Source organism: Cupressus sempervirens, chromosome 8 (assembly GCF_028749045.1).
Source record: "Cupressus sempervirens isolate cs-2001-9-10 chromosome 8, ASM2874904v1, whole genome shotgun sequence".
Classification (NCBI taxonomy): Eukaryota; Viridiplantae; Streptophyta; class Pinopsida; order Cupressales; family Cupressaceae; genus Cupressus; species Cupressus sempervirens.
Genome location: NC_143125.1, coordinates 516141445 through 516167762, shown reverse-complemented (window position 1 = coordinate 516167762; position 26318 = coordinate 516141445). Strand labels below are relative to the sequence as shown.

At 36.1% G+C, this 26318-nt stretch overlaps 1 pseudogene across 1 annotated transcript in view; it reads left to right on the top strand.

Annotated features, from left to right (window-relative positions):
* LOC149543464 (outer envelope membrane protein 7 pseudogene) overlaps positions 1 to 26318 on the top strand; it is a 46980-nt pseudogene that overhangs the window by 699 nt on the left and 19963 nt on the right. The gene's annotated exons all lie outside the window — the stretch shown is intronic.

The following is a 26318-nucleotide window of genomic DNA, read 5'->3' as shown; positions in this document are numbered from 1 at the left end:
TTGAACATGGGTTAACGAAAATGTTAAAACTGCCTTGCCTTCCTTATTTGTTAAAAGTTTAGATATCAATACATTGCCTTCTCATAGGCTGAAAGCAGATCTTAATTACTCTGATGTGGTGATTTTAGGGCTCAGGGTTTACTGTTTAGGTCTCAAGGATTAGAATTCATAACATAAAGGAATTTCGATGAAATTGACGGTTCAACATGTTTACGAGGTTGGTCTCTTTGAGGAATGGAACTTACGACTTTATACTTGTGGTTATGGGTCCTTAAACTTTGAAGTAAAAAACGGTCTCCAATCTTCAGCTTTAGAGTTTACTTGATCCTAGATTAGTGCAAGACGATTGCTGATAATTTTGCCGGACTTAAGTTAATTAGTGACTTAAGGGCTTACCACCATGATGGCCTAGGTTCAAACGGATATGACTTTTGATGCTCTTTCAAACCAGTGCCACAATTTAGGCATAATTCATAAATTGGAGTTGAATGGAGTCTTTATGAGCATATATCAATTGAACCAAACGATTGAGCGGCTTGAAATACTAATGTTTATGATATCTATGAAGATATATACCATGCCTTGATATGATGGCAAAGCTATGTGGATGCTTTACTAGTGACTAAGAAAGGAACCAAAGGTGACTAAATGAGACTTCCATGGATGTGATTAGCAACAATTCAACCATTTGGGGTATGGGTAAGAGTGGTTCATGAGGCGACAAAATTACTAGCAAGAGAATGCAAAATTGTGGAAAACTATATGTCCTAGTTCTAGAGAAAGGGCATCTTGTTGGACAAGCTATTTGGTGATGTCGAGGGAATGGTAAAATATCTTGAAGGGCCTCATAGTCATGTTTGAGGGTGATTGCAGCTCCAAGGCGTGAAGAGTAGAGGTGAAGAATAAGAAGGCTATCTACATTGAGTTGAATAGGAGGAAGGGATAGTAAAAGGAAGACCAAACTCAAGAAGAATCTTCTTGTGTTCCATAGAGCCTCAAAAAGGGGGAACTATGCTGGAGATTGTAGCTGTGATAGAGATCTTTATCTCTAGAAAAATGGACGTTATTATTGTTATGGTAACCTTCAGCTGAAAAGGACATTTATGATAAATTGTAATATTAAATATTAAGACGTGTCTTACAACATGCGTTGGGGCATGGAAATGTGAAGGGCCATGTTTTGGGAAATTGAAGAGACATTTGTCTGTTATGTGAAGAGTCTTTCTTTATGTTATATATATCGCATCATGTGAAAGGCATTGTACACTTGAATTTTATTATCAATAAAATGATCTTTTTTTGTGTGGCTGGGTTTTTCCCCTTCATTTTAGAAGGGTTTTCCTAGGATAGTTTTTGGTGTTTTTTTGTATTTGTTTTAGTTCTTTCTTATTGTTGTTTATGTTTGATTTTTGGGTTAAAATCTCAACATGTTATTAGAGCCCAGTTCGATTACAACATATAAGGATGCTTGTCATTGCCTTTGTTTATCTAAAAAAATTTATTGGCTCTACAGTTTTTTGAAGTTTTCTATATGAAGCGTTGTATGAATGTCTATATCTGTTAACGTTCACTTGTATACTAGAACAACAATGATGTTTCTGTCAAAATCCCAATCCCTAGATGTTCTACTAGGAGGCTTGTTATTCGCATGGATTGTTGTTTGATAAAGGGGATAATCACGAAGCTGGTCGAAATGCACACAATCTTATAGTTGAAGTCCACGATAATGTTGCAGCGCCTAGAGAAACAAGCACCCATAAAATTTATGGCCATGTTGTATGAAGGCGTCCGTAATGGCTCTCATACGGATGGAGTCAGCAACTACTTTTGCAAAATATCAATCATTAGATTACTTGGCCGAAGCTTCATCTCGTCACCATGCATGATCGAACGAAAGTGTTGATGTGCATATAGTTATCCTTGCTCCATCAATGCCGATTGATTATGCAGAAGAGGATTGATGTATTGATCACATGGATTTGTATTCAAAAGCTTTTCTTTTAATGATGAATATTGAAGGTTGTGGAGCCTCAAGACAAGGAGGAACATGGAAGAAAAGTTTCAAAGTCTGTAGCAGTATTATGGTCTCAAATGAGAAAATGTAAGGAAAATTCTACAATATGATTGCGTTTCAACACTGCTTACTAGTTTCCTTCTAACTCAACAAATTTGCATTATTCATCTTGGTGAGAATTTCCTTACGCTTCCTTATTTTCTTTTCTTCATGCGTTATTTTGGCATTTGCCAGTAAGTTTTTCCTTCTGTAACGATAGTCTTATCATATTCTTCTTGCGTTTTATTCATCATCTAATAACTAACGTTTGAATGTTGAATTCGCTAGAGGTATACCATGATTCTTGCTATAATGAATGCGTTGGAGATTTACTGTATAGCTGCTCTTTGATCTGTTCGACATTCATGGGCTACCTAAATTCCAGAGAATATTGCTAAGAATGTTACAATATCGTTGCCATTTCTTCTCCTGCTCATTTTTGTCTCGAGGCATTTTCTTTTCCCTCAATCCCCGCTACTGTGTTTCTTGAACTATTTCAAAACCAAAGCATTTTTATTCGGAAGCTATTTTTTTCTATTTTGAGCACATATTCTAAGATAGCTTTTGAGGTGAGGAGCACAAGATATTTTAGTAGTTTATGGCAATTGCTAGTTGGAGTTGATAACTTTGATGAATGCCAGGGGCAGAAATGGATTCATCCTTTCTATTAGATCCTGCTCTTTTATCAATATCAAATGCGACAATCTCCTTAAAGTAATTTTAGAGTCTCACAATTATGCTGGTGCACAACACATTACAAATGATATGTTTATTAGTGTTCCAAAAGCAGATGTTATATTTATGAAGCATTTCGGCCATGGATAAATTGGGTTAATTCTTTACCTTGTCAAGTGTTGTTTATAAATCTTGCATATTTACTTTATATAGAGAAGGATTATATGCCAGGACATTTGTTGTGTCAGTCCTAGTTATTATCTATTACAGGAAGTAATTGGTAAAATACTTGCTTGTTATTAATAGTGACCAATAGATCAATATATACAAATCAATAAATGATGTTTCCTTAGGAAACAATCATAAAGAATAGAAACATTCTATTCCAGCTTTCAGTTAACTAACAACTAATTGAATATTAGAAACATTCTAATATTTACAATAGATTACAAATAGATAACTATTAATATAATAATAGATAATAATATAAACTATCTATTATCAGAATACATTCCCTTAATGGTTAATCTATCCACAACACCAAGTTGCCTCTGGATTTGACAAACTTATTAGCACGAAGAGGTTTGGTGAGAATGTTTGTAGTCTAATCTACCGTAGGAACATATTGCAAGCCTATTGTGCCGTCTTCAATCAATTGTCGTATGTAGTGACAATGAACATCCACATGCTTGGTTCGTTCATGGAAGCTTGGATTCTGTGCTAATTTGATAACGCCTTCGTTATCAACAAACAAAATGGTTGGTCTTGCTAGTGATATCTGCATATTCCCAAGCATCCAACGAAGCGAAACAATTTCACAACCACCTTAATCGTCCCTATGTATTCAACCTTTGTGGAGGAGAGAGATTGTCTGTTGCTTCTTAGTGGTCCATGTGACGGCACCAGATCCCAAACTGAACACATATCTAGAAGTTGACTTTTTTATCGTCAACAAAACCTGCTCAATCTGAATCTGTGAACCTACTGAGTCTAGGATTAGAACTTCAAGAGTAAAGAAGTCCATAATTTGTAGTGCACTTCACATAACAAATTACACGCTTTGCTGCCATCCAATGATCAACCTTAGGAGCTCTCATAAAATTTGAGATGTAGTTGACTGCAAAGTTGATATAAGGCCTATTAGTAGAGAGGTAGATGATGCTGCCTACTAGTTGCCTATATGTAGTATCATCAATTGGAGGAGAATCAGACTTGGCCGATAACTTCAAACCTTTCTCCATGGGTGTGGATGCAGGTTTGCAATCCTACATACGAAGTTTGTCTAACAAAGCCTTGGTATATTTGGATTGAGAAATGAATATACCAAAAGATTGCTGCCAAACCTCAACACCTAGACAATAATGCATGAGCCCAAGATTAGTCATATCAAAAGATTGACATAAACTCTATTTGATTCCCTGAATCAAAGATGCCGAAATGCCATTGATGATCAAATCTTCCACATAAATGACTAGAAGGATGATGTCATTGCCAGTAGTCTTGATGTACAAAATTGAGTCTGAAGAATTCCTTTGGAAGCCTTGATCACTGAGGTACTTATCAATTTTCATGTACCATGCCCTAGGGGCCTGCTTCAAACCATAGAGAGCTTTCACTAATTGGAGAACTTCGATGTTTTTACTTGTTAGAGTGGGGTTGCCGTTGCACCAAAAGGCCAATCTATCGATACAACCACTCAACTTATAGTACACAGGAGGTGGTTAAGCCCTTGTCACGAATTTTGAGGGGAGCGTTGAACAAATTTTCAACAATCTCCCCCTCAGTGTTACCCTAGGGTCTGAGGATTCGAACCTATGATCAAGCTTTGATACCACTTGTTAGAGTGGGGTTGTCGTTGCACCAAAAGACCAATCTATCAATGCTGGATACAGCCACTCAACTTATAGTACACATGAGGCAATTAAACCCTTGTCACGAATCTCGAGGGAAGTGCTGAACAAATTTCCAACATTACCAACAACCTTGAAACTAGGAGGCTGCATCATGTAGACCTCTTCTTGTAGGTCACCATTCAGGAAAGCACTCTTGACGTCCATCTGAGGGACCTTCCAGCCAAACTGTGCTGCCATGGCTAGGATTAATTTGATAGTGCTCCTCTTTGCTGTAGGAGCAAAGGTCTCCTCATAATCAATACCTTGATGCTGAGAAAAGCCCTTTGCAACTAAATGAGCTTTGTACGTATCCAAAGTACCATCAAACTTGTATTTTGTTTTGTAAACCCATTTGTAGCCAATGGGTTTCTTCCCAGGTGGAAGCTCAAAAAGGACTTAGGTGATTCTTCAGCAAGCTTTGGTGTTCTGATTTCATGACCTGTTCCCTCTCTGGAATTCCTTTAGCCTCAAAGTATGTTTGAGGTTCAAACACACTATGAATGTTGGCCATAAGAGCAAAATCAACTGACTCTGTAGGCTTGCTCTTTTTTCGAGCAATTCTCCATGAATGAGCTCACCATCTCAAAGATTAGCAAGTGTCTTAGCCCACCACTTAGGCCGAAGAAGAGGACCAACATTAGCATTAGGAGATGCTCTATGATCAGGTTCCTCATCAAAAGAATTTGGATCAAACTCAGGTGAAGCATTTACAACTCTGGGTGATCGTGCAGGGGAAGGCAGAGGTGGTTGTACAAGAATCACTGGTAGAACTAGAGCTGCAGGAGCCCTCCCATCTGCTGAACCTAATGGGAAGACAATCTCCCAAATCATGAGCCTACATAGGTTGATCTACTTGATCAAGAACATGAGATCTAGGTATGAATGGTCCTTGCTGTTCATCAAAGACTACATCACGACTGTACAGGAGACAACATGTCTCAGTGTCGATCAAGCGGTAGGCTTTGTAAAGACTACTCTATCCAGCAAGCATGAGTTTCTAACTTTTGACATCTAACTTGGTGTGTGATGCATCAGGGATCCAAACATAGGCAAGAGCCAAAAACCTTTGGTGATTGATTTTGGGGTTGTGACCTGAGCATGCCTCTTCCAAAGTACCTTGACTACTATAGTGGGTGACCGATTCAAAAGGTAAACTGCAGTGTTAACTGCTTTTTCCCAAAATTGCTTTAGAACATGTCTGTGTTCGAGCATGGATCTAGCGATCTTGGTGATTGTTTAGTTTCGACGCTCAACTACACTGCTCTATTGTGGTGTGTGGGGTGTGGTTAAGTGGCATTTAATGCCATGAATATCACAGAAGCTAGAGAATGTAGTAGAACAAAACTCCCCACATTATCTGTCCTAAGAGCAATAATAGATTTCCCAAACTCTTTTCAACTAGATGTTCAAACTTCTGAAATATAGTAAACACATCTGATTTAAAAAAGAAGAAAATATACCCACATCTTTCTACTAAAATCATCAACAATCAATAGAAAATACCCGAACCCAAGAACATAAGGAGCAGCCATAGGCCCGTAGATATCAGCATGAACAAGCTGAATTACCAAAGAAGCGCACCATGAATTGCATAGGAAAATATGTGCGATGTTGCTTCCCAAGCTGACAAGCATCACAAACTCCAAACTGAGTCCGAATCTTTGGCAAACTGAGGACAAGCACTTCCTGAGCAAGCTGAGAGAGATAATGTACATTTAAGTGCCCATATTGCTGATGCCAAAGTGAGCTGATAGAGATAATGCACATTTAAGTGCCCATATCTCTGATGCCAAAGTGAGCTGACAGAGATAATGCACATTTAAGTGCCCATATCGCTGATGCCAAAGTGAGCTAACAGAAGAATGCCGAGCAACCAAAGCTAGGTCTTGAGAATCACCAGAATCAGCATGTATGAAAAGACCAAGATCCTCATGGCTAATTGCAACAACATATTGAGTATTCCTTGATGGCTTGGTTTTTCACGTATTAAAAATTTCTGAAATATTCTAGTGAAAATCCAATTCCCATTCAAAATTAGGGTTGTATGCTTTTGACTCTTTGTTTGTCCTTGAAGAGTAATTTCTAATTTTATGTTGTTCAAATGTTAAATTTTGCCCCCAAAAACCCTTGAGTTAGGTTTACATGGTATGCATTTTAAAGAAATGCGCGGGAAAAAATCATTTGAAAACCCTTTTTATTTTCCTGGGTGCCTTTTAAATTTGTTTGCGTTGTCTAACCTTACCCTAAGTCTCTGTTTGAAATTATAACCTAAGCTTTTGTTTTAAATATTACACAGGTTATCTTTTTATACTGTAAATCAACCAAGTCACGATAGCCCTTGATCTTCCTTTAGATCAAGGGTTGTCGCTTTGTCGCCTTAAAAGTTTGCAAGGACTTTACCCTTGGTGACATAGCAACATTTGTTCGTAGGATCTAGTTAGTGGCAAGGTTTTCAAAACAAGATCATTGCCATCGAACAATTTTAAGATCAACGAACCTCGCTTTGTTGCCTTAGGAAGTTGCAAGGTTTTTATCCTTGGTGACATTGCGAGAACTTGACACGTGGTTATGTGGGCCATTTTTCCTTGCGGCTAATGGGTGTGTCAAAATGAGATGATAGTTGTTCGTGTCCCATTTGTGCTTTGTGATAGCAGGCTAGTCTCTCAATGTACTTATGTCCACCGTTGATCGCATATTAAATCTAGGGTTGTCGCTATGTCGTTATCCAAAATTGTTCGGTCTTTATCCTTAGCGACATAGCAAGAGCTCGACATGTGGGAATATGGTGGACCAGTCCTTGCAGAAAGCTGCCACAGGTCCCAGTCATCAATAAGTTTCTAGCTGTTAGATTTTCATTTGCCACGGAGGTAAACCTTTTTGAAGGAAAGATTTTTGGTCCACACTGTCAGATCTTTTCAAGATTGACGAAGGTCACTTTGTCGTCATAAAAAGTTACATGGTTTTTACCCTTGGCGACATGAAGACATGTGTCTGGCGGGCCCATCTCAGTGATAATATGGTTGTTGTGTTTCCTATCGTCAGATTAAAACTTAATCAATGGATGTTGCTTTGTCGCCAAGGGAAGTTGCATGCTTTTTACCCTTGGCGACATAGCGAGAGATTGACATGTAGCATGGTGGCCCACTTTCAAAGGAGTTCTGAAGTATCATCCTTGATCGTTCGATGCGTAGGAGATCAAAGGCTGTCGTTATGTCACTAAGGGAAACTGCTTGACCTTTATCCATAGCGATATAGCGAGAGCTCAACACGTGTCCGGCTACATGCATGAGTAATACGCAAGTTGTTAGCAAGGTGAAGAAAGGTACATATGTCAAGTTTTAATTGGGTTGATTGTTAGGTTGGAAGTTTGAAGCCAAGTCAGATTATGTTTTATTTCCCGATCATTGGATTTTTGCAGATAGGCGGCTCGTTTTCAAACTCAAAAGGGAATGCCACTCTGTTTCTTCTTTGTGGCTATTTATGGGAATTAAAAGCTTCTCGTGTGAGCTAATATAGGGAATGTAGTGAAGAAGGTTGAGAATTTTATCCTGCAAATATATTTTTTGAATTCTTGGAGCCTGGACTTGTTGAAAAACCTAGTATTTCGCCTTGATGAGCCGTGAAATTTTCTTGATCAACAATCCATTGCAGCATTCAGCGAAGAAGCGAAGAGGCCAAGTAAGTATCTTCATTTGCATATAATTAAAGAATTTTGGTATTTTCCTCATTGTCGTTTCAATATGCCTCCAAAGAAGGGTTTTTCTGGGAAGGTTGAATATGCCAGTAGAAATATTCACGATGATTGTTTAGAACAATTAAGTGAATCTACCAATGAGGCTGCCCAGATAAAGAAATTAGTTCCCGTAAACCCTAGGCTCCGAGTTGTAGATGGTCTATTTGACAAAGGGAATTGGATTTGAGATGCCGTGACTTCTAAAACAGGGTTACAATTATTCAAAAAATAGTTTTCAGAGAGAGTTATTTGCCCCCCATGGAAATATCTAGAATTTTGACCTAGGCAAGTTAGTAGTTCCTGGAGTCTTCATGGATTTAGACCTCCTCACTACTATATCCCGAAATTATGATCTAGTAGCTAGGATGGTGAGGGGAATAAATGGGGAATGCTTGGTGAAGATTACTGCTAAAGAAATTCAAGGAGTCTTTGGAATGGATCCGACAACATATTACCATGAGGTTGTTGATTTTCAAGGATTGGAAAAGGAGTATTTGTCCCGCAAGGATCAAATTGGGTAGGGAGCACTGAGAGGACACTTGGCCACAATTGGAAACCTAACTTTTGCCACAACTTCAACCAAAGAGCCTTTTAAGAAACAGTTTTTCAATTCTAGAGCTATAGATAAATATATGACTTTGTGTAAGGTTTTTTAGTGAAGATGAACAAGAATTTATGCCAATAAAGTTCATGTATATGATGGTGCAGATTCCTTCCTTTGGAGTTGATATTATTATTGATTTTGCTTCTTTTCTAGCCGAAGAAATTCATGTAGCTTTGATTGGAATTGCAAAAGGGAAAATTGAGAAAACGTTTGGTTTTTACTCTTTGTTAATGCACATGTGTCTGTATAAGGGGGTCACATTTTTTGAGAAAGAGATGATGTTAACAAGAGAAGATGATGGAGAATCTCTACTAGTTCAATTATGAAGTGTAGATATGACTTGGGATGTAGAGGAGGCCAGTTTTATAAGATTGGATAGATATTTTGCATCTAAACTGAGGAGCCTGTTATTGAAAGAAAATCCCAGGATACCCAAGGCATTGTTAGACTTCATCAGGGCTTTGGATAATCCTAGCAATTTGAAAGTTTCCCATAATTGGGCAGACATTATACAATATCCAGTATCAACAGTATTCAGAGTATATGGATTCCAAGGAACTCCACATGTGCTTCCCGACCAAGCACCTCTTAAGGTAGGAATAGCTGAGATGTTATGGCAACTAGGTGGCTTGGAAGAAACAAAACTGAGTGGTAGGTCAAGAGGCTCTATTTTCCCATCTTGCACAGTAGCTCATCAATTTATAATCACAAAGGGTGGTTGTTTATTTTTGTACATAATTTTAGACCCATACAGAGTGGCAGTGTCCCATGATAGATTTAATGATAGTGAGGGATTTTTTGAGATATTCAGATAGAGGGCCAAGACTAGTGCTCGCAAGCATCAATTCTATTTCCTTGAGGATGTAATAAGGAATGAATTTTCTCTCCAAGAACAAAAAATCAAGAAAGAAAAGTGGAGAGTCTATTATAGGGTTTTAGAATTCATTAATTGTTTTGAGAAATATTATAGCCTATTAAAAGATGCAAAGACATCAGCAGACAGAGTAAGCAAATTGATGATCACCTTCGCAGAGATCATGGATGCAATGAATGAAAAGAAAACTCTTCTCATCAATGCTTATCCTGACAAATCAAGGGAGGTAATGGAGAAGTAGTCATTTACTCATGTAGTAGGATCAGGACAATTGGTTATCGAAAATAAGTTTGGCTATAACATAATTAGGAACAAAGAGCATGCAGTTGATAAAGGAAAGCAAATAGTTGGATCAACTAGTGCTGTTTTGGGAGAAAGGTGTGAAGAGCCAAGGCCTAAGAGGCAGAAGATAGAGGAGAAGCAGATGTCACAAGCAGAAGACTACACGCCTTCTCAATCTCCTTTGCATATAGGAGAGGAACAACTTACTAGAGAGCAAATTGAACAATTAGGATCCCAAGGGGGAGTGTTTATTACTACTGCAGAATTGGAGGAAGGAAATCCCCAGGAACCTTCCATGCCTAACCTTGAACTAACTATTGCTGATTATAGAGGGAAAGAATTAGATCCTGTAGTAGAACAAGCTAGTCATGAATTTCTGTCAGATGACAATTTTGTCAAATCAAGGGCTTTCTACCAATTTGCTTGGAGAACTAATATAGAGAATTTTGAAGAAAGATGTAACAAGAGGAAGGCCGAGCATCTAGAAAAGGAGGATGCAATTATACAAGATGAAACAAAGGATGAAATGATGCAAGAATTCAGAAGTTTGACTCCTGAAGAGGGAAGAAGAATGATCAAATCATCTGGAGTTTTGCTTTTGCCAAATTGGGATATCATAGATGCCATGGCTTTTAACATTGTCACCAAGAAGCTAAATGCTGAGGAAAAGGTGAAAAAGGGACTTAGAGGTGCTAAGTTTAGTGAAGATCATGCTACTTTAGTAATTTGTTCTCTAAGAAGAGGATCAAGAGCTAGTTTTTTCTCAATTTGATGATACTGGATTGGTTGGAAATTTGATTATTAAGAGGGTAGAAGATACTCCAAATGATGAGGCCACATAATTCAATGTTGAAACAACTAACCTCACATTAGCCACTTCCAAGAAGGAGAAAAGACAAAAATTGGAATTGCAAGAAAAATGTGGACAGGTTCTAGATGCTTACAACAAGGAAGTACAGAAGAGGATTGAACTTGAAAACAAGATGGTGGGGTATAAAGGACAATTTAGCAAACCCCAGATTACTTATCCTCCTCGTCCTCCAATTGCACCCTTCAACACAACTCCTTTAATAGAAATACCAAGCACCCCATAGGGACTCCAAGCATGTATATCTGAAGAGCTTGAAGAAGAAAGCAATAAAATATGGTCATCACATGTGGAGCTGGGTGTTCAATATGAAAATAAATCAAGAGACTCCATTATGTATTTGTTTGACAATAAAGGTTGGCCTGCTTTCTATGACAATTTGTCGAAACTAATGGATATATGGAGTGAGTTGACAAATAATGAGGACATCTTGAAGCCAATTGTAAAAATTTGGAATAGTAGAGATAGTGACATTACATTTTTATGCTGTTCAGTTATCAGTCTCTCTTGTGAATAGGTAGAAAAAACTTTTGATATAACAAGTGGCTTATCTAATTTTGATAATGACAGAGTTATGTTGCAAAGGAGAATTATTAATTATTTTTCAAAATATCTCCGTAAAAGTTTTGATCTGTTCCCTCATGCACTTAAGGTTGTGGATAAGCTAAAAGAAAAAGCAAAATGGGCTAAAGAGCTGGATGAATTAATGTGTATTAGATTGAATAAAGTCATTAATGAAAAGGGCCACATATGGTTTGCCAAAACAACTGAAGAAGTTGTTCAAGTTCAAATATTCTTTGATTCTTTCAAAAAGGAGTTTGATGAAATCAAGAAATTGGGAGATGTTGTGAAGAAACATCGAGAAATATTGAATTTTAATTGGCCAGATGACTCACTGTTCAACAAATGGATTGCAGATCTTGCCCAATCAAATCAATTGATAGCTGAGGAAACCAATGAAAGTGGTGTGGACCCAGATGAGTTACAAATAATAGATGCACCAGAGGAAAGAAAAGAAGATCAACCGGTTGCAGAAATTGAGGTAGTTAGTCAAACTAATGATGTGGCAGCAGAAAAACCAATTGTAACTGTTGGCTTGTCAGTGCATGATGACTTGGAGGGAGATCCACGAGTTGTATTAAGTTTCCAAATATTAGAACCAGACACCTCATATGCAAATCAAGTTGTCCCACAGTTGGAAGAGCAACAACAACAAAGCCTACATCATAAATGACCCCACAAAAAGAAGATTTATGATGTAGACATTCTGTTGCACAATTTTTTTGTCTTTTTATGAGAGTAACCTTTTTGTTTGTAATATCTTTCTGTCTTAAGGACAACTGCCATTCTTCTCTAAGCCTGAAGCTTGTTGCCTCTCATGCTATATAAATGAGATCTCAAGGCTAGAGAAAAGCTCCGGATTCTGTATAATTTTGAGTCTTAGGATATTTTTGCTGTTGGTCTAGTAGTCTTTGTGTTAATTTTGTGATGTATTCTTCTTTGCATATCTTAGAATATTAGAACATGGAAGGATTAGGTGTTTAACCTTGAGCTATTTTGAACTTGATGCCAGTAATGTGTTATTTTCAAAGAAAATAAATACAAAGGAAGGTTCAATAGATATTTGTGTCTTTGAATTTTGTCTCCTATTCCATATATCTGAAGAGTTGAGAATGAATGAATAATGTTCTTTCATTTTAATGCAACTTGGATGGGTTGTATGTCCATTCATTGATTGCTCTTAATTCAAGGAATTAAATAAATGCTTTCATTGAATTGATAGGTTTTCTAGGTGTATGGGAGGATGTTCATAAGAAGAAAATTTAGAGTAAACTGCTGATAGTTTCAATTGTAAGTCAATTGAATAGATCAAGTTTACTGGGGTGATTTTCTTTGTACTAATGGATAAGGCACTGATCACCAATTAGGATGCAAGCTATTGAGTTCATGAAGTCACATAGAGCACAAATATAAATCAGATCAATCTTTACATTTTTGTATGAAGAGTTAAATTGCTGGTCAGCACTTGTTTGCAATAATCCCTTGTATGTCATTTTTAGCTACTGTCGTCAAGGATTATTTGTGAAGTTTAGAAGAATTGTGACCTTCTTTTTTGCTGAAAAGAGATAGAAGTGAACTAGAAATATGATGTTAATAAACATATGTTGAAGTCAAGAATCATGAACCGGTTATATATCCAAATATCCCTCAAGTGCACCCGCCTTGGTTTTGTAGAACCTAAAAAGTAGAGAATCCTTGTGATTCTGTTGAAGTTGGGTCCAGATCTGAAGTTTTCTTAGTTGATTATAGGAGGTTGCTAACCCTTAGACCAAGTTTTATCTTCAGAATCCTAGTATTAAGTATTTTGTTGCTTGGTAGTTTTAAAATACCAACATCCCTATTAGTGATGGTGCACTGATGTGAATTGAAGGTGTCATCCAACCATGGAGAGTGTGACAACATCTGACTGACTGAGAGGAGATTGAGTTCCATCCTTGGAACATAGTACATATCAAGGAAAATGAGATTTCTCCCAACAGACTGAATATGAATGTTGCCTTTGCTGACAACAATTTACTCTTTCCCTCCACCCAAAATAATTGAATCTGAAAAACGCTGGTAGTTAGTGAACTAGTCTTTGCGGTGGGTGAAATGATGAGAGGCACTTGAATCAATGTACTAGGCAGACGACTCTACATGATCTGTAGGTCTTTTAGCCATGAAGGCATAAAAGGCAGATTTTGTCCGCTCAGTGTGCTTTTTACAGTTCGCTTTGGGCTGCGAACCAGATTGCTTAGCTTGGGTAGCTAAACATTTTCGACATTCAACCTTCATGTGACCATACTTGTGGCAGTAGTTATGTTGAATGTACTTTTTCTTGGAGCCTTTGATGCTGGAGCAGATGACTTCTACTTAGAAGACTGCTGTGAATGAGACTTGCCTTTATCCATCTGGAAGGATTAAGCAACAAAGGCTTGCTTGGTGGAGGTGGAGGTTTCCATTAATCTCGCTGAAGTAGAAGTGTGCAAAGATATGTGAACTTCAGATCAACACCAGCAGAAGTGATGTTGAGAGTCTCAATAAAATGCTCTTAGGACTTGGGTAAACTTTTGAGTTTTATTACCACAATGTCCTTATCCTCCATCTTGCATCTAATTGCAAGCAATTGATCACAAATATCCTGAATCTTATTTAGGTGTTCTTGGAGTGATTTAAGCTTATCCATGACAATAGAAAACAAAGAGATCTTGAGAAAGAATGCCCTGCTTTTGTCTGAAGTCTTATTTAGTTTCTTGACATGCTCCCATATCTCGGTAGTTGTCTTGTCGGATGGAATCTAAGGGAGCTGATCATCAGCTACGGATAATTGGAGAAGCATCACCGCCTCCCAATTATTTTGATCCCATGTATTTTGATTAGCACCAATTGTAGTCAGACATTGTGTAACACCCAAAACAATTAGATTAGTATTTCGATATTCAAAGATTGTTAGCATCTGCTAATTCCATGTGCCATAATTCGGACCATTGAGTTTCTGATATCGCTCGAGCAAAATATTAGTCAAAGCTGCCATAGCATGTTTTTTAGTGAAAAAGTATGAAAATTTGTGAAGGCACGTGCTTCGAGGCAAAATTATAGAAGACCTAGAAAAAGTGAAGAAGCACCTAGAAGAGAGCTCGAAAAACCCAGAAAGAATATGTTGTTTGTTTCTAGAGCTGCTAGCTCAAAAATTGAGGCACCTAGAAAAATGGACAACCTAGGTGAGGTCTCGAAAAACCCACCAAGAATCTATAAAAAAACTTTGGATCCGATGCAAAAAATTAGGGCTTCAAACAAAAACAACTTGTGCTAAAAAAAAACCTCCAAAACTATAGCGAATTTGCAGTAAAAGAAGTAGTTGTAGGGTGCAGATCTGCTAGTGAGGGTTTTGAGAAACTCTTGACATTGCTCACAGCCCTAGATGTGCAGAAAAATGGGACCAAAATGCCAAACACCAGCCATGTTGTTGCAAAAACAACGCTCACGAGCCGCCAGAATATGCGAGTGTTTTTGCAAAGAATGCTGGTCACGCTGATTGCAGGGTAACACATCAAAAAAACGGGTCTCAAAACCACAATTAAATAGCAAAAATGCAGTTTCAAAAAAATGCAACCACATAATAGGATAACTGCTGCTGAAAATTGTGCCAAGAAATGGCCTGAAACCCTAGTTGGGTTCTGCAAGTAAATCATTTTTTTTCCCTTATTGCAAAAAATGACCAACAAACCTAGGCTGAAATTATTTTTGAATAAGAAAGACACTGATAATTTCAAACGAAATTATTATTTGAATTTTTTTTAAGTATTTGCTTTGATACCATATTACGGGAAGTAATTGGTAAAATACTTACTTGTTATTAATAGTGATCAATAGATAAATATATACAAATGAATAAATGATGTTTGCTTAGAAAATGATCATAAAGAATAGGAACATTCTATTCTAGCAACCGGTTAACTAACAACTAACTAAATATTAGATACATTCCAATAGTTACAATAGATTACAAATAGATAACCTTCTATCTATACAAATATAATAATAGAAACTATCTATTATCGTAATATTATCTTCTTCTGACTATTTTTTAACATCACCTCGGATGTGCTTCCATGGATGTCTATGTGAAAGAGATAAGTATTTTGTGATATTGATTTTTGTCATTTCACAAGGAATAGTGCATGATTTTAATATTGATCGCTATTAGAGTCAATTTTACAAGTCATTAATATCTCTCTTCGTTGTAGGATGGAACAAGATAAGGGTTACTTATTCAGAGGGAGATGTTGATGCTAAAGCTCAAAGGGAGGTTGCATTCTCTTGCTTATTGTTGTGATCAAAATAGTCCTTAATTAAGAGGCAAATATTTTAGCTTTAGAGGGAGGCTTCATCCGTTATCTTCTTGTGATATTTAAGAGGGAGTATTTATGGAATCCCTGTCAATCTTATGCATGTTGTCAATGTTTGATATTATAGATTTTGAGACTCTTGTTGGAATCAAGTCTCAGCTATGATTTTTCTTGCTAATTATGAGTTCTTATTCATGTGAAATTAATTAAATTTTTAAGGTCAACCTGATAACTTTTTCACTTTGAGAGATTCATGGTGAGCATCATGTAGAGAGAGTCCATGATGTCATCATGTTGAGAGATTTCGTGATGAGAGTTGGAACTCATGTTGAGAGAGTCCATGACTGTATCATGCTAAGAGAGTCCATGGTTGTATCACATCGAGAGAGTCCATGATAAAATGCTGGTTGTAAACCTTATTAACATGTCATGTTGAGAGATTCCATGACAACATCACGTTAAGCTAGTTCGTAATAATAGTTGATTATGATTTTTTTGCAGGTTTGTCATGTTGAGAGATTCCATGACAACATTCAGTTGAGTGAGTCCATGATAAAAGTTGGTTGTGTTTTTTTTTTTTGGGAGGGTTTTCATGTTGAGAGATTTCATGACAACATCACGTTGAGCAAGTCTGTGATGAAAGTTGATTCTGATTACAAGTTTATCATGTTGAGTGATTCCATAATTTTGTTTTGGATCTATGTTTTATCATTGACATCTTTTGTTGTAGCCTTGTGTGACTGCATAGCTAAAGATCTCTCTAGCTAAGGGGGAGTGTTGGAGATTGTAGCTGTGATAGAGATCTTTATCTCTAGAAGTATGGACATTATTATCGTTATGGTAACCTTAAGCTGAAAAGGACATTTATGATAAATTGTAATATTAAATAATAAATATTGAGATGTGTCATACAACATGCGTTGAGGCATGGAAATACGAAGAGTAATGTTTTGGGAAATTGAAGGCATGGAAATACAAAGAGTAATCTTTTGGGAAATTGAAGAGACCTTCAGTTGTTATGTGTAGAGTCTCTATGTTATGTATATTGCACCAAGTGAAAGGCATTGTTCACTTGAATTTTGCTATCAATAAAATGATCTTTTGTTTTGTGGCTGGGTTTTTCCCTTCATTCTAGAAGGGTTTTCCCACGATAATTTCTGGTGGTTTTTTTTTCTATCTGTTTTAGTTCTTCCTTATTGCTGTTTATAATTGATTTTTGGGTTCAAATCTCAACAAACTATAGGGACACGACTAATGGATATGGGTGAGGACGAAGGGTTTAGATTTCGGGATGTGGCACAAATATATAGCACTGAAGAATAGTTATTAAAAAATATAAAGGAGCAATAAATGAAACTTTTAGAAACTCCTATTAATGTTGTAGTAGCTGCAAGAGAAATCCTTTTTTCCTACTTGTATTCTATCAAAGGTGCTTCAACGTGACTCATTTCATTGTTGATAAGAGATATCGTGTGACCCATTTTTGTTGAAGTATTCTTTCTTTATGTTCTGCACATCTCATACTTATTTTGGTATTATCCTCTTCTTTGCGTAGTTAGTATGACAAGCCAACATACGTGTGATGACTTTGGCATCGTGATGGATGACCCAACACCATTTTGTCATATCGACGATTCAAGGGATTTCATTTGTGAATTCTAAATAATATTAGTTTTGTAGCATCGTAGAAGCTTGTAATTCCTACCTCTTGGCATTTTGCAGGAGCCTTCTTTATAACGACATCATCTCTTTGTTTAGGCAATAAAAAATAAAAAAGTCAAGCAAGGTTCCCATTGTTGGTGCCGTTGCTTTAGAAAAGCCATTTAATATTGGTAAGGTTTGTAGAGACTATGCTACATAGAGTTTTTTGTACGTGCTTAGTGTGCTCGACTGTTGAGATAGAGACTTTTTTATTTAGTTTGTTCAATTGTAGAGACAATAATTATTTATTTAGGTAGGATTGATATATGTTAGATTCTTATATATCTGTCTTGATCAATCTTTGATCAAGAGTATAAAGCTTATTGATTGACGAAATGTTGTATTCAATCTTTACAAGTGATTCTTATGCTGGTTTTGAGAACCCAAATAAAAGGATCTATTTTTCCGGTGTGGCTAGGTTTTTCCCTTGAGTAGGAGGGCTTTCCTAAGATAAATATTTGTCATCTATTCTTATGGTTTTTTGAGTTTCTGTTATTGCATGTTATGCCAGTGTGGTTCAAAACATTAACATGGTATTAGAGTCAGGTTTAAGGAAATGAGCTGAACTAGAATAAAACATTTGGATTCTAGAAGAATTGTGATGTCTAATGGGTGTCAAATATGCTATTTGAAATGAGGGATTCATATGAGAACGTCCAACTAAAGTGCCCCAAAGGATGTGTTGGTGTTCAATTTTTTTCACTCTTTGCTACGCTATAATTTTGTGATGGTAGAAGATCTTTGCCAGATTGTGAGGAAATTTAGACAATAAAGAGATAAGTGTATTATGATTACATCTTTGAATATGGATCATGAATTTTATATAGCCAGTATTAATTTATGTGATTTGGATATTTCTCTTCATGATAGGCTGATTCTATAAATTGTTGTTATTAATCTTTCTTGGTTGCAGGATAGATCGAGAAGTAATGGGATGATGAGAGATTTCATGCAAAGTCATACAGGTTGAAGAAATGATCAAACATGAGGACTCTGTTTGCAGTCATTGGATTGGGTTGATGGCATATAACTTCATTGAAGAGGGAGAACCTATACAAATTGTATTTGCATTCAGAGGAAGAAATAAGATTTAGAGGGAGCTTGTACGGCAGAGGGAGAGTGTCCTTTGCAAAGGATCAACAATTTCATGTAGTAGTGTAAGTGCTCCTTATTGGTAAAAAATTGAAGTCAATTAATTTATTATGATAATATAAGTTGTGAGTATACTGACCTTGTTGAGAGGGAGTCTCAATTGAGGAGTCTCTACATTCAAATGATCTTTTTTGATCTTTAATGAGTTCTTTGAGAGGGAGAAGTTTGAGGTGCAACCCCTTGTTAATGAGTTCTTCTTTGTGAGGGAGAAGTTTGAGGTGCAATCCCCTTGTTAAGAGTTCTTCTCTATTGTAGAAATTCAAGGTGCAGTCCCTTGTCAATGAGTTCTTCTTTGTGAGAGAAGTTCGAGATGAAATCCCTTGTTAATGCATTCTTCTCTAGGAGAGAAGTTTGAGCTGAAAGCCCTTGTTCCATCCTCTGGGGGTAGCTAAGTGGATCCACCCCCTTTGGGGACAGCCATAGTGGAAGTCATGTGTGAGACTCAGTGACATAGTTTTTTGTTCTTTCACCCTTCGAGAGTAACCATGGTGAATGTCATGCTAAGATGACAATATTATGTTAAGAAAATTTGTAATACATTCTTTTGTGTTTGTCATATTTAGACTTTACATGACATATGAATGATTTCTCTTTTGCTAAGAGGGAGTATTAATGTTGTGGTAGTTGCGAGAGAAATCCGTTATATCTACTTGTATTCTATCAAAGGCGATTCAATGCGACTCAAATTACCACTAAGAAGAGATATCGTGTGACCTACTTTTGTTGAAGTATTCTTTCTTTATGTTCTGTCTCCCTTATTTTTGTATTATCCTCTTCTCTACAGAGTTAGTTTGACAAGACAACATACGTGTGATGACTTGATCGCGATGAATGACTCAATACTATTTTGTTGTGCTAACAGTTCAAGGGAGTTCATTTGTTAATATCATTAAAGAATCTTAACTTCGTAGCATCGTAAAAGCTTGTAACTGTCACCCCCTTGGCATTCTGCAGGAGCCTTCTTTGTAGTGATATCATCTCTTTGTTTAGGCGATGGGAAATTAAAAAAGTTGGCCAAGACTCATTTGTTGGTGCCATTGCTTTAGAAAAGCCATTCAATATTGGTGAGATATGTAGAGACTACATAGAGTCTTTTGTATGTGCTTAGTGTGCTCGATTGGTAAGATAAAGACTTATCTGTTTAGTATGTTTGATTGTAGAGACATTGATTATTTGTTTAGTGTGTTAGATCCTTTCATGATGGATATATATTAGATTCTTATATATCTATTTTGATTAATTTGTGATCAAGAGTATAAAGCTTATTGCTTGACAAATTGTTGTATTCAATCACAAGTAAGTGATTATTTGTCTGGTTTTGATAACTCAAATAGGGTTTATTTTTTGGGTGTGGCTGGATTTTTCCCTCGAGTAAGAAGGTTTTTGACGCAGAGCATCTACTTGAAACCCTCAAATCAGTCATGTATTTCCATCTTAAATACAATTTATTCAATATTATAGAGGCATCAATACATATTTCCCAATACAATCATCCATTATCAAATAACAAATCAATCTTGAAAACATAGACTTCAATTCAGCCATTCGAGATAGGCCTGCATACAGAGATTCATAACTTTTACCCAAATCTTATTTCTTCAATCCAACTGTTCACATTATGTGCAATTAGGTTTCCAACAACATATCCAAAACTCAAAAACATCCAACAGTAGAATCCAAAGTTATGGTCTTTGCACTGAGACCCATTTTTTGGGACTCCGTTGAAGATGGAAAAAAATCAGTTTTCACTAAAACGGTCATAACTTATACAAACTTAACAAAAATGTACCAAATCAATTTCAATAGAAAGACGATTCATTTCTCTTTTCAGAAATATAAGTTTCATCCCTTGAAACAACAATTAAATATATGTACATGTTGCTTCAATTTGACTGTAATTTGAAAATCTGAAAAAACTGTCATCCATATAATGCTCATAACTTTCTCAAATCTGCATGAAATGAACTCAAACCAAAAGCAATAGAAAGATTATTCATTTTCCTACTCTTCCATATCAATAATACATCATTTTCAGGCTGTAGAAAGCCCGAAAACAAGAAGAAAACTAAAAGCCAATCAAAATAACAAGTTAAAATCACTCGAAGTTTTGCTTCAAATGTTACTATTTCCTTCCATTCTGATTTGGTTCGACCTTACAATGAATTTTATAGTTTCTTGGCCATTTTAGACCTTACAAATACCACCCATGACCTTTGGACTTCCTTTTACAACTTTAATGCAATTTTATATTGTTGCATTTTTTTGCAACTCTTCACCTTCTTGACAACTTTTAAGACTTTTGACAAATGTGATGCTATGACTTTGCATAAACATTAAAGACATATTGAAATGACCATTTAATAACCTTTTTTCATTGTTATTATCCTTTCAAGGGTCATTTCAAAACTTTTGACATATTAAACCAACTAGGACCTTAACTATGACAATGTGGACAACATTACATTTTTGTTACAACTTTTCTTTTCAAATGGATTCTATTATATAGAATGATATTGAAACATATATGAATGAACATAAATCATTAAAGAATCAGTTATGATCTCTTTTAATTATATGATGGCTAGGTGCTCCTACACCAGTTTTCCCAGGTAAATATTTGTGTCATATGTTCTTATGCTTTACCGAGTTTCTATTATTGCATGTTATGCCATTTTGGTCCAAAACATTAACACAAACAAATCTAATATTGCATTGAATGATTAATGATTAATAAATTAGATTATGTATTCAAAATGAGGATTACATATGGGAATACATTTGGGCAATTGTCCAAAGCCTTAAAATATTCATTATGTTGAATTCCACATCACTCAAATTGTTAGAATCCTCAAGGCTAAGCTCCTGTAAAGAAATACTAACCAATCTTATCTACATTACATCTTCATCAACCTTTTTTGGCTTCGTTGGCTCTAATATTTGCATATGATGATGAAGACCACTCCTCACAAACATGTGCATGTGCCTCCTCACAAACATGTGCATGTGCCTCAAAGCGGCCTTGGAATGTAGCAAGGATTGTACCATAATAAAATTGGCGGCAAACTTTATTATTGAACAACAACCCAACTCTTTCTTACTTGTGAATTTCCTTGTAAGGTTGAGGACCCAAGTATGTATGTGTGTGTATAGATATATACATACACTCGCGCACATATAGAGCCCTTTTATCTCCATGTCATTAGGGGTTTTGAAGCTCACACCCCAAAGAGTAATGGCACTTATCATTTTTTTAATAATGAGACCTAAAACAAATTAGATAAACAATTTAAGTATTTTAAATTGAGAGTCTAATATTTTAAATTCCACATACTTTTAAAATAAATAAATTCAATACACATTGAAATCAAATTCTGTATTTTAAAACAAAACTAAAAGTAATTATAATTATCCGGCTTCTTGAAATAGAATGTTGTATTAGAATCTAAAGTTACAGCCTCATGCTTGCCCATCTTCCAACTCATTCTCTTAATCAATGACTGAGAACTTGGAGTATAGTGTGGAACAAAATATGAATCTACATTAGATGATATACGAATTCGAGACACAATACTTGCACTAGCACAAAAACATAAACAAGCCAACATACCACTAGCTATTATTTTTAATATTCTTTATGGTTAGGTATTGGGGTGAATTAAATGAATATAAGAATTTAGTTATTTTGTAACTTGGGGACATGCCACATCTTTGACCCATGTTCCTGCCCCCTTGCTGACCTCATGGCAATAATATTGCTGGGGATGCCCCTTGGTTGTGCCCTTTCCACCAGGAAACTGGGTGCATCTCAAAAATGATAACCCTAGGGGCTTCTTGTTGTGGAAACATTCCTCAAGTATTTTGGAGCTTGCTTCCCAGTCTTAGAATGTAAAATATCGTGATATTTAAAGAACATTTTAAAAGGGGTGTGGGGCCTGCAATCCCTCTCACATCAACCCTTGAATTAACACGTACCCTTGTGGTTCCCACTCATAGTTGCCTTGCCACAATCATTTTGCTATTTTGCATCTGCAGCTGAAGAAGAGAAAGGAAATAGACAAATAGCTGTCATTATGAGCTTTGATTCATTTTCATTCATTCCCATGTAAGCCACAATCACCTTGGCTAAAAGTAGTTTCTGTTTCATGTTTTTCTTTTTCTTTTTGCTGTAAGCATAATATGATAGCAATAAGATGGTAAAGAATCTGAATAGATATTAAATTATAGAATTTTATTTATATATGTTATATTAAGGATGAAAGGTCATCATATGTTAATTTTAGAAACCAGAGTGTACGGAATTATCAAATACTGAAGTTCAAAACACAAAAAACCAGAGAACACAAAACTTATCCTGGGAAAACACTCTACAAGAGGGTGAAAAACCCAGCCTCACAAAATGAAATACTTTATTGTATGCTCAAGGGAGACACAATGATTTCATGCTTATGATTGATCTCTCAACAATCAATCAATCAGCTTTTACACAGAGTGCTGAATATATCAACTTCACAATGAGTATGCCATACGAATAATCGATCATACTCTGATTGAATATACAAAGACAAGTTCCTCTGAATCATATATCAAACTTTCAGAAGAAAATGTTTATGACATGAGATTACACAAAACTCATGCCGAGAATGGACCTGATTGCAGAATACCTTCACACCCAATACAAAAATCACAGACTTCTCTAAGGGCCCATTTGGTTGCTGGAATAGGAATAGAAAATTTGGAATACGTTTTCTATTTTCCATTTGGTTCGTCAATTGGAATAGGGAATAGGAATACATATTCCCATTTTGCCTCTAAAATGAGCTTATTCACATTCTAAAAAATAGCTGTTATTGGAATATCCATTCCTATTCCCAATATGTATTCCTATTCTCCATTTCTATGCCTGCAACCAAACGGGCCCTAACTTCAAGAATAATTGAAAATCTCTGCATTTATTGCAGTAAGAAAACTTATACTTCAGTGACAGAAGTATTCAAAAGGATTATGTACACAGATCTGAAGACCACATTAATGATGATCAAAAATTCAATCCACCCACAACAAAGACTTTTCCCAGAATAGCTGCCCTACACTTGCAATGTAGACACACACACAATTACATTTACAACAATAATTTTTTTCCAGCAAATACACATCATCCCAAGCAGAAGATTAAACTCTGCAGAAATTTATGATACTGCAGTCTCTCTCACCAAACTGAATGTGCCATTCCTCTATTTTATTTTCCGTCGCACGATCCATAGATATAACACAGGGACTAAAGAGTTACTCATGAAAAACAAGAGATGACAGTTACAAACCACATCCCTCTAGCATTGATATAAATAAACTGATGACCTCCTTCATAACCATAAACTGACATAGATGCTCATGCCAAGTCATACAGTATCTCAAGCTGGATGGAGATAATAACAGAAGACTGATGATGCACTATAGATAAAATATGAAGCCTCTCTACCTGATGAGAAACAAAGAATATGAAATGAAAGGACTCTTTAATGTGTTAATGGTGAACTCCAGATTTGAACTATCGGCAGATGCATCCTGGTGGAATTACAACACATAGTCATTCATAATGGTGCCATGTCATTTAAACAGCCAGCAGTTACAAAGTGAATATAAAGAACTATTGGTAATAAGGCATACATAGAGGAGTCTCGATTGTGATAATAAGCAGCTCTCAAAGAACCAAGAAAAAATCATAATTGCAAGGGCTCGAATATGTAAAAATGATCTTTACTGCTGCTACCAGAATGTTAACAATATATACATATATAATTATTAATGATAAGCTCATAATTATAATATAAGTTCATAAACCAGAATTATAAACTCATAATTAGTATATATGTTCGTACATATATAAATATACTTTATATACTCAGTCCTATTACTGTTTTATATACTCTGTCCTATTACTGTTTGACTTATGGAAGGGAAGTGTGTGATGTTACCAAGAAGGGGCTTGTATAAATTCCAAGCAATGGATCTTTGTCCCAAGATAGGGGATTAGCGATCTTGAGCACCTTGCGGGTGTTGACTCAAGAAAGGCTTAAGGGCTTGGATCTGTAAACTTTGAGGGAATCCATTGCAAGTTGGTGTGTAGGCAACTTGGATAACATCCACTTCTTCTGTCTTTGAGCTGAATTAGCAATAAGGCTTGATATGAGTGTTAAAGATAACTTAAATCTAATAAGATGCACAACTAATCCTATCAGGGAACATTACAATCCAAACACTAATCAAGAAATATAAGATAAATTAAGGTAGTTCCCAAAAGGGACATTAGAAGTGGTATCAGAGCATGATTCTGCCATCCTGCATGGTAAAAGAGAAACAAGGAATTTAAACTTAGGTATACATTTGAGATAATAATGATCATAAATAAGTTGTCAGGATTACAAGAGCCTCACCTTTTAATTAGTCAAAATAAATGGAAGCAATAAGTAGGCCAAGCATAGTATGCCACCCAAGTGATGGAATTGTCAGAATGTGACGTTCTTGCCTCTTGTGGGCCAAGAGGTGAGTTGTCATAATGGGACGCTACGCACTGTTGGGCTTAGTTGGGTTGAGCAGTTTACAAGCACCCTCTTGAGGCTTACTATTAAACTAAATCATGATCGATTGTGAAAGATGTCTAAGCAAATTGGATAACATCTATTTCTCTCGTCTTTGGGCTGAATTAGCAATATGGCTGGATATGAGTGTTAAAGATAACTTAAATCTAATAAGATGAACAACTGATTCTATCAGGGAACATTACAATCCAAACCCTAATGAAGAAACATAAGATAATTCAAGGTTCCAAAAGGGGATATTACACTCACCTCACAATGGGCCACCAGTTGTCATCAAGTATCTTTTGTTGGATAACTTTTCCTTAAAAAGCGCTTGCATTAGGCTATCTATTCCACTCTAATTTCACCCCCATCAATTTTAGAGCCTCACACACCTCAACCATCCTCACTAATAAAATGAAGTCACTGGTATATCTTGTCTCCACAGGTCTAAGAAATTCCTTATTTGATAAAATTCTGAAGAGAGCAAGATAGTTGTGGTGCTTGCAAATGAACATTTTTAATTACTCTTTCTTGTACCCCTAGTTGTTTAACCAAATCTAGATTTTTTGGTCTTTCAATGCATTGTTCAATACATGAACACAACGTGGAGTCTAAAAGATGTTCTTGTAAGCATCTTGCACCATCAAGCCAAACAATTTACACATAATATGCTGAATTTGTGATCATTTGAATAACATTTGAGGCCAACCTCATCTATGGCCTCTCTCAAAATGCTAAACTATAAATTTGCGGCTTTGTGATTCCTTGAGCAATAAATGGTTGTAAGAGAATAAGATCCAATTGAGCATGTGATGATGTATGATTGATGTCTAATATTGGTCCACCCATCCATCATAATAGAACAACATGATCTCATCTAAGTTTACCTCATTTCATCCATCACCAAACTCATCTATTGTGATGGATGGGTGGACTAATATTACATATCGACCACTTGTTAACATCATAGTCTCATGCTTAGCCGACTCTTATTTTCTTAGAGCCATTGATTATTTA